The sequence below is a fragment of the Camellia sinensis genome, chromosome 4 (genome assembly GCF_055761805.1).
Source record: "Camellia sinensis isolate YWXY chromosome 4, ASM5576180v1, whole genome shotgun sequence".
Classification (NCBI taxonomy): domain Eukaryota; kingdom Viridiplantae; phylum Streptophyta; class Magnoliopsida; order Ericales; family Theaceae; genus Camellia; species Camellia sinensis.
Window position 1 is genome coordinate 113,680,692 of NC_138964.1, and position 8,137 is coordinate 113,688,828.

Below are 8,137 nucleotides of genomic sequence, written 5' to 3' on the forward strand. Positions count from 1 at the left end.
CTTCTGTCAGCCCCTGTTCTCTGTATTACTGTATTACTGTTAAACAAGCCTTCGGTAATCTCGGATTGCTGGCCGGTTACGGCGCTAAACCCATAGGGGCGGGTTTGGGTTGTGACACCAACCTTGATAGCAAGTCAAGACAATGCATTTTTATTGGCTATGGGCGTGATGAATTTGGTTATAGATTGTGGGATCCTGTTGATAAGAAAGTTATTCGAAGCCGTGATGTTATGTTTCTTGAAAATTAAACAATTGAAGACTTTGGCCAAGGTGATCAACCAGAGCCAAAAATTAGTGATCTCATTAACATTGATCCATCTCCTTTGTGTTCAGTAGATGATGAAAATGGGGGAGATGTGCAGCCACCTATTGAAGATATGGAGAATGATACTAATCCTAATGAAGTTGAGCTCGAAATTGAGGAAGAGCATCCAACTCAAGAACTGCCACCACAACTTGAGTTGAGAAAATCCACAAGAGACTGGCAACCTTCGAAAAAGTATCCTCCAAATGAATTTATATTGATATCTGATCAAGGGGAGCCTGAGAGCTACCAAGAAGCAATTAAGCATGCAAAGAAAGGTGATTGGAAAAGGGCTATTGAAGAATAAATGAATTCCTAGCTTGAAAATCACACTTACGATTTGGTGAAATTGCCTAAGGGGAGGAAAATTCTGAAAAATAAGTGGGTCTTTAAATTGAAGAATGATGGCAAGATTCTAAGGTACAAGGCACGCCTTGTTGTGAAAGTCTTTGGCTTAAAAAAAGGTGTTAACTTTGATGAAATTTTCTGACCGATTGTTATTCGGATTGTACTTGGCATGGCTGGAAGTATAAACCTTGAAGTTGAACAACTTGATGTGAAGACCTCATTTCTTCATGGTAATCTTGAAAATTAAATTTTACATTGAGCAACCAAAGGGTTTTGTGGGAAAAAAAAAAAGAGAAATTTGTTTGCAAATTGAAGAAAAGTTTATATGGTCTCATGCAAGCGCCGCGACAATGGTACAAAAAATCTAACTCTTTTATGATAAATAATGGTTTTTCTAAAACCATTTCAAACCATTATGTGTTTGTGAAAAATTTTACGGATGATAAATTTATTATTCTTTTACTTTATGTTGATGACATGTTAATTGTGGGTCAAGATTCTACCATGATTAACAAGTTGAAGTTAGAGCTAAGCCAGTCTTTTACTATGAAAGAGTTGGGGCCAACAAAGCAAATACTTGGTATGAAAATTGTTCGTGATCGAAAGAAAGGACTCATTTGGTTGTCTCAAGAAAGCTACATTGAAAAAGTTCTGAAGATGTTCAACATGGATAAAACAAAGCCGGGTTGGTTGTCCATTTGCAGATCATTTCAAGTTTAATTCAAATCGATCTCCTACAAGTGAGAAAGACAAGAAAGAGATGCTGAAAATTTCTTATGCTTCAGTGGTTGGTTCTTTGATGTATGCCATGGTTTGTACAAGAGCGAATATTGCTCATGTCGTTGGTGTGGTAAGTCGGTTTCTCTCTAATTTGGGTAAAAAACATTGGGCAACGGTGAAATAGATTCTAAGGTATCTTCAAGGGACTTCGAAGGTGTGTTTGTGTTTTGGAAATGGTAAGCCGATGCTTGATGGGTTCGCGGATTTCGACATGGCCAGTGATGTTGACTCTAGGAAATCTATTTCGGGATATTTGATGACATTTTCAGAAGGAGCTGTGGCATGCAATCTAAATTACAAAAATGTGTTGCTCTTTCAACTATTGAAGTCGAATTTATCGCCTTTACGAAAGTTTGCAAAGAAGAGTTATGTTTGAAGAAATTTTTGCAACAGTTGGGTTTGAATCAAGAGAGGTATGTACTTTATTGTGATGGTCAAAGTGCTATCCATTTGAGTAAAAATTCTACTTTTCATTCGAGATCGAAACATATTAATGTGAGATACCATTAGATTCATGATATGTTAGATTCGAAGTTGTTGCAACTCAAAAAGGTTCAACAGATGATAATATTTCGGATATATTCACTAAGACATTGTCAAGGGACAAACATTTGAAGTGTCGAACTTTAGCGGGTATAGTTGATATCTCCACCTAAGTCGATAGAGGAAAATTGTTGGGTATACATCCTTAGTGGAGTATGGGACCAAATTGGTTTATTAAAACTATTTAATTTGGTTTGGTACTGGTTATAATATATTTTTATATATTATATTTGAGTTTTGGAATCCCAATAGATATTTAATAATCTGTTTGGCAACAATTAGGGCTTTAATAAAAAAGGCCTAAAAGGCAACAATATTTTTTGGGTATTGTTCTATCTTTTCTGAAATGGTGTGGCTGCCATAAGATTGATCGATCAATTCGGTGGGTAGCAACATGGGGGTAAAAAAAACTTCTTGTGTATTATTCTTGATGGCTTTGTATAGTGCTCTGTTTTTGAAGACTCGATTGCTCAATCAATTTGTGAGTTGATCTAGTGCTTGGGTGAGATTTTTGTATCATGTGATGTGTGCTTCAAAGAACTGTTTGGGTCACAGATTTGATACAGTTTTGGTTGTCTTCTATAACTTGTTTGAACACTTTTGTTTGTCTATTTACTGAGATCTTTCCTCTTATTTATTTGTAATTATTTAGAATTCACCTAAAGGTGGTTTGTGAGACCATTCTTGTCTCGTTTAAAAACTCTTGGTTGATAATGGAATCGGATTTTGGTCCTGTGGACGTACCTTACATTGAAGGAACCACATAAAAATTATTGTGTCGTTGTTGATTTAATTTTTCGCAGTAGTTTTTGTTTCTATTGATTGATTTACTTGTGGGAAATCATCTATTTTTCCTAACACAAACTACCCATCTACATATATTGTTTCCAAACCCTAACCAAACCAAACCACACTCTCATTTCCGAACAGGTCTCTCTTGCTCTCTTTCTCTGCGTTTCTCCTACATCGCTAAGAGTCCATCGTTACTCTTCTGCCACTAAAATCCGTCATTGCTCATCCGCCGTCCTTCGCTGCTCCAGCCATAAGACCTAGATCCACCACCGCGCAAGATCTAGATCTAGATCCTGAGTCATCATCGTCTTCTTTGCACTCTTCTTCAACCTCATTTAGCACACGGACGTTGGAACCTTCGTCGACAACTAGGTTTCTTGGTTCGGATCCATCTTGACCACCCACGTCTTTGGCAAATTGACCACGACTCTGATTTGGTCGCCATCTCTACAGATCTGTCACCGCTTCACACATAGAGCTACCTTTTTTAGTCTTGATTCGAAACATATAAATGATCGAGCTCTGAAGCACCATGGATGCCAAGGCGAAGAATCCACAAATCTGTTTCTCTTTCTCTAAAACCTCTCTATATACGTATATGTACGTATAAGTTAGACTAAAGCAATGGAATCATTGTTGAAGGATTTTGATATTCTGGTGAAGAATTCATCGAAGAGTCACAAATAAGGTGGAGATGAGCCGTCACCATCAACAATCAGTATATGCAATCATTGAAGAGACTTTCGTTGTTGGCTCTTGAGAGTTTACTTGATGATTTTAATCAGAGAGATGAAGAATTGATAGGGTATACCACAAAGATCAAGAGTTTAGAGTCAGAGTGTTATGATACTCTAGATTGTTTGGCAGTGCCTAATTCTTCTTCTTCGAGGTATAATGGATCGGTGAATGAAAGATCGGGAAGTGAAGGTGGTAGAGGAGGTTCACAATCATAATTGACACTAGAAAGTGAACCTATGAATCTTCTTTTTTTTTTTTTGGTTTATTTTTTGTGGTTGTTGTTGTTTGTTGATGATGAAAGAAATTGCAACATATAGGGAGAGAGAAGAAAGATTTGAACAAATAGAAAAAAAAAATTGAACAAATAATGAAATTTTGTAAGATATTTGAACAAATAAGGAGAAAAAATTAAATAGATAGTCAAAAAAATTTGAACAGATAATAAATTTGGATAGATAGAATTTTATTTGGACAAATATTTAAACAGATAAGGGAAATTTGAATTAAAAAAAGTAAAAAATTAAACATAAAGGGTACAAAAATTGAACAGATAGGGAAAATTTTTGAACAGATAGTTAACAAAAGTCAACAGATAAAAAAAAGTCAATTGAAAACTTAAGGGGTAAAATTAGAAACAAAATGTTCTTCTAGAATAACGAAACGACTTCTCACCAAACTATTTCACAAATCGTGGACCTCTTACGAATAAAAATATCTATTAGACCTAATGCCTTTTATCCTTTTTAGCTTGAACTTTTAAACAATTTTCCCTGGTAAATATAGAATCTCTTTAAGTGCAAATACTAGAACATTCCTGTACGTGAAGGGTCTCTGGCTTTTTTTTTTTTTTTTTGGGATAAATAATCAAAGTTTATTAGGAAAGCATCAAAGCGATGCAAATCATACAAATGGAAAACCAACACCTCACACCGAGCGCAACACTAACTAAACAAATCTTCCACAAAATCAACAAAAGTAAAAATATCAGGATCCACCAAACCCTTCACCTAACTATACAAAACCAAAACAATGTGTTTGGTTTTAGTTTTTTGAAAATTGAGTTTTTTATTTTTCCTATTTTTTTGTTTTTAGTGAATATTTTTTAAAATTTTAAGCAATTTTTTTACTTTTTTAGATGCACCTTACTTAGATGTATCTAAATAGTAAAATATTTGTAAAAAAAATTAATAAATACAAAAAATACGAAAAATATATTGAATTTTCATTTTTTTTTTGTTGTATTTTTTGGTATTTAGTATTTTTTTTAAAAACAAATTCCCAAATATTATACTTTTTAAGTATATTTATGTTAAGTGTGTCTAAGAATTTTTTGAAAAAATGCTTAAAATATTAAAAAAATTTATTGAAAATATTAAAATACGAAAAATAAAAAAGTAGAATTTTCTGAAAACTGTTTTTCGTAAACCAAAACTAAAAGCCTACTTTCTAACTAAAGAGCCAAATGACTCAAATCCTGAAAAACTTGCCTATTATGGTCCAACCAAATCAACCAAAACAAACAATGAGAAGCAAGTGCCCAAGCCTTCTGACGACTCTTACCCACCCTAGCCCCACTCCAACTTTGTGGAACACCCAACATAGACCCCGACTGCACCCAAACTAGACCAAATAAAGCAATAATCAAATTCTAAAGCCAAAACACAACCGGGCAATGGACAAGCAAATGATCCACTGTCTCTACATCCCTACAACACATACAACACCAATTTACCAACAAATGCCGCCATCGAATTGAGTTATCAATAGTCAGAATGCATCCCAAGGTAGCTGTCCAAACAAAGAAAGCAACATTGAACGGTGATCCCATCGCCCAGATGTTCTTCTGAGGGAACACCCTAACTCCACCCCTTTCAAGCATCCCATAAAACGACAACACCGAAAAAACCCCTTTGGCCCTCGAACCCTCCCATAATAAAGTATCCTCCCCATCCCCTTCAAATTGCAGCTCATACAAAAAACCCAACAAACCCACTAATTGGTCCAACTCCCAATCTTACACATTACGACAAAGATGAAGATTCCACGTGTATGACTACCCTTGCCGCAACCGAACTGAAGTAACCAACTCATTCACATCAACTGTAATAGCAAAAATCAATGGAAACATGGCTGCCAAAGACAACTCACTACACCACCTATCTTCCCAAAAGCGAACATGATCCCTTATCCCCACTTTGAATTGAACCCTATCCCAAAAGGCCTTCTTTTCTAACCCAATCCCCATACACAGATTACAACCATGTGATGACCACCACCAATCTCCTCCACAAGCACTCCCTTTCTACTGCAAAACGCCATAACCACTTCCCCAAAAGAGCTCGATTAAACACCACCAACCTCCTCACCCTCAGGCCCCCCTCTCCTTAGGATTACAAATCCTCTCCTAAGACACCAAATGATAATGAAAACCCTCCCCTCCACTATCCCACAGGAAATCCCTTTGTAACATCTCCAACCTCTTAGCCACACCTGCTGTAATCACATACACAAACATGAAATACATTGGAATACTGGCTAGGAAACTTTTGATCAAAGTGAGTCGCCCTCCTTTAGACAAGTATTGACGCTGCTACTCCGCCAATCGCCTTTGAACACGATCCACCACCCCATCCCATACCTTAGTCTCCTTAAAAGAAGCCCCCAACAGAAGACGCAAATACGAAACTAGCAACGTGGTCACCTTACACCCCAAAACAGTTGCCAACACTGGAACGTGCTCCACCTCACCCACCGGAATCAATTCTGACTTCGCCAAGTTAACCCGAAGCCCGGACACTGCCTCAAACACAACAACACACAGCTCAAATAACCAATCTGATCAACATCTGCCTCATAGAAAATCAACGCATCATCAGCATAGAAAAGATGAGAAACCAACAGAAAGACAGGCCTACTCCCCACCTCAAACCCTGATAACAAACCCCCTTAGACCGCTCTAGAAATTAGACGTCTTAGGGCCTCCATAACTAGAATGAACAATAAGGGAGACAAAGGGTCACCCTGCCGTAAACCTCTCCAGGTAGGAAAAAAACCCGCCAGTGTCCCATTTATCAAGGCTGACATCCTCAGAGTGGAGATACAATATTGCATCCATTTCCTCCACCTTTCCCCAAAGCCCATCATCTCCAACACATACAGCAAAAACTCCCAATTTACATAATCATATGCCTTCTCAATGTCCAGTTTGCAAATGATAACCCCTTTCCTTTGATTAAGCCATGAATCCACACACTCATTTGCCACCAGCACAGCATCCAGAATCTGATGACCACCTACAAAAGCATTCTGTAACCTAACACCATCCCCTTCAAAACAACACGAAGTCTATTAGCCAGGACTTTAGCCAATAACTTATAAACACTACCTAACAGACTAATCCGCTGAAAATCTCGGATATCCTCTGACCCTCCCTTCTTAGGGATCAATGCTATAAAAGTGGCATTGAGACTCTTCTCAAACTACCCCGTTTGAGAGGAATTGCTCAAACGTAGCCATCACCTCCCCCTTTACCACCCCCCAACAATGCTGTAAAAAAGCAATAAAAAAACCATCAGGCCCTGGCACCTTATCACCAGGCATACTCCTCAACGCACCCAACACTCTTCCTCAGTAAATGGACTCTCCAACACTAAGCCACCTACTGGGATATAGAAGCAAATCCAACACCATCCAAAGTCGGCCTCCACATCTCCCCATCGTCCTAAAAAAGATGTTGATAAAAACCCACTATACCAGTCTTAACCTCCTCATCTGAAGAGAACAACACTCCATTCACCTGCACCTTCCCTATCTGATTTGCCCGCCAATGAGCATTTGTCATTTGATGAAAAAATTTGGTATTGCGGTCTCCATCTTTCAACCACAAATATCTGGATCTTTGACGATAACTGATCTCGTCTATCCAGGAAACTTGCACATACTCTTTCCAAGCCCCTTCCCGGCAAATCGCATCATTTGCAAAGAAACTCCCCGTAGCTTCCTTTTTATCCAGCCCCTACAAGACTGCTAAGATATTCACCTTCTGAACCTCCAAATGGTGAAACACCTATACATTTCATCTCTTCAGATCAACCTTAAGGAGTTTCAATTTCTGGACCAATCTATAGCTAGGCATCTTGATCACCCTATACCTCTTCCATCATCTACCCACCATCTCTAGGAACCCCTCTACTTGTAACCACATATTCTCGAACCAAAAAGCTGAAGGACCACCCCGAACTCCGACTGTCTAACAACACTGGCCAATGATCAAAGATCAGACACTATAACCTCAACGGAATTGACTAAGAGAAGTGCTTCTTCCAGATACCAGAAATCGATCAATCCAAGACATAGCCTAGCCTCCAGACCAAGTAAAGTCCCCACCCTGCATCGACATATCAATCAGCACCATCGTATCAACAAACGCAGAGAAAGCCTTCATAGGCCTCACCTAGCTTGCACCAAGCTTCTTCTTTGGTCTCCTCACCACATTAAAGTAACCCCCAACGCATCAAGGTAACCCCCATCGAAATGCAGCATCCTGTAATTCCTTCCAAAAAGCATTCATCTCTCCTCCTCTCACCGGCTCATACACTCTAGTGAACACCCACCGAAAACCATCCTCCACAC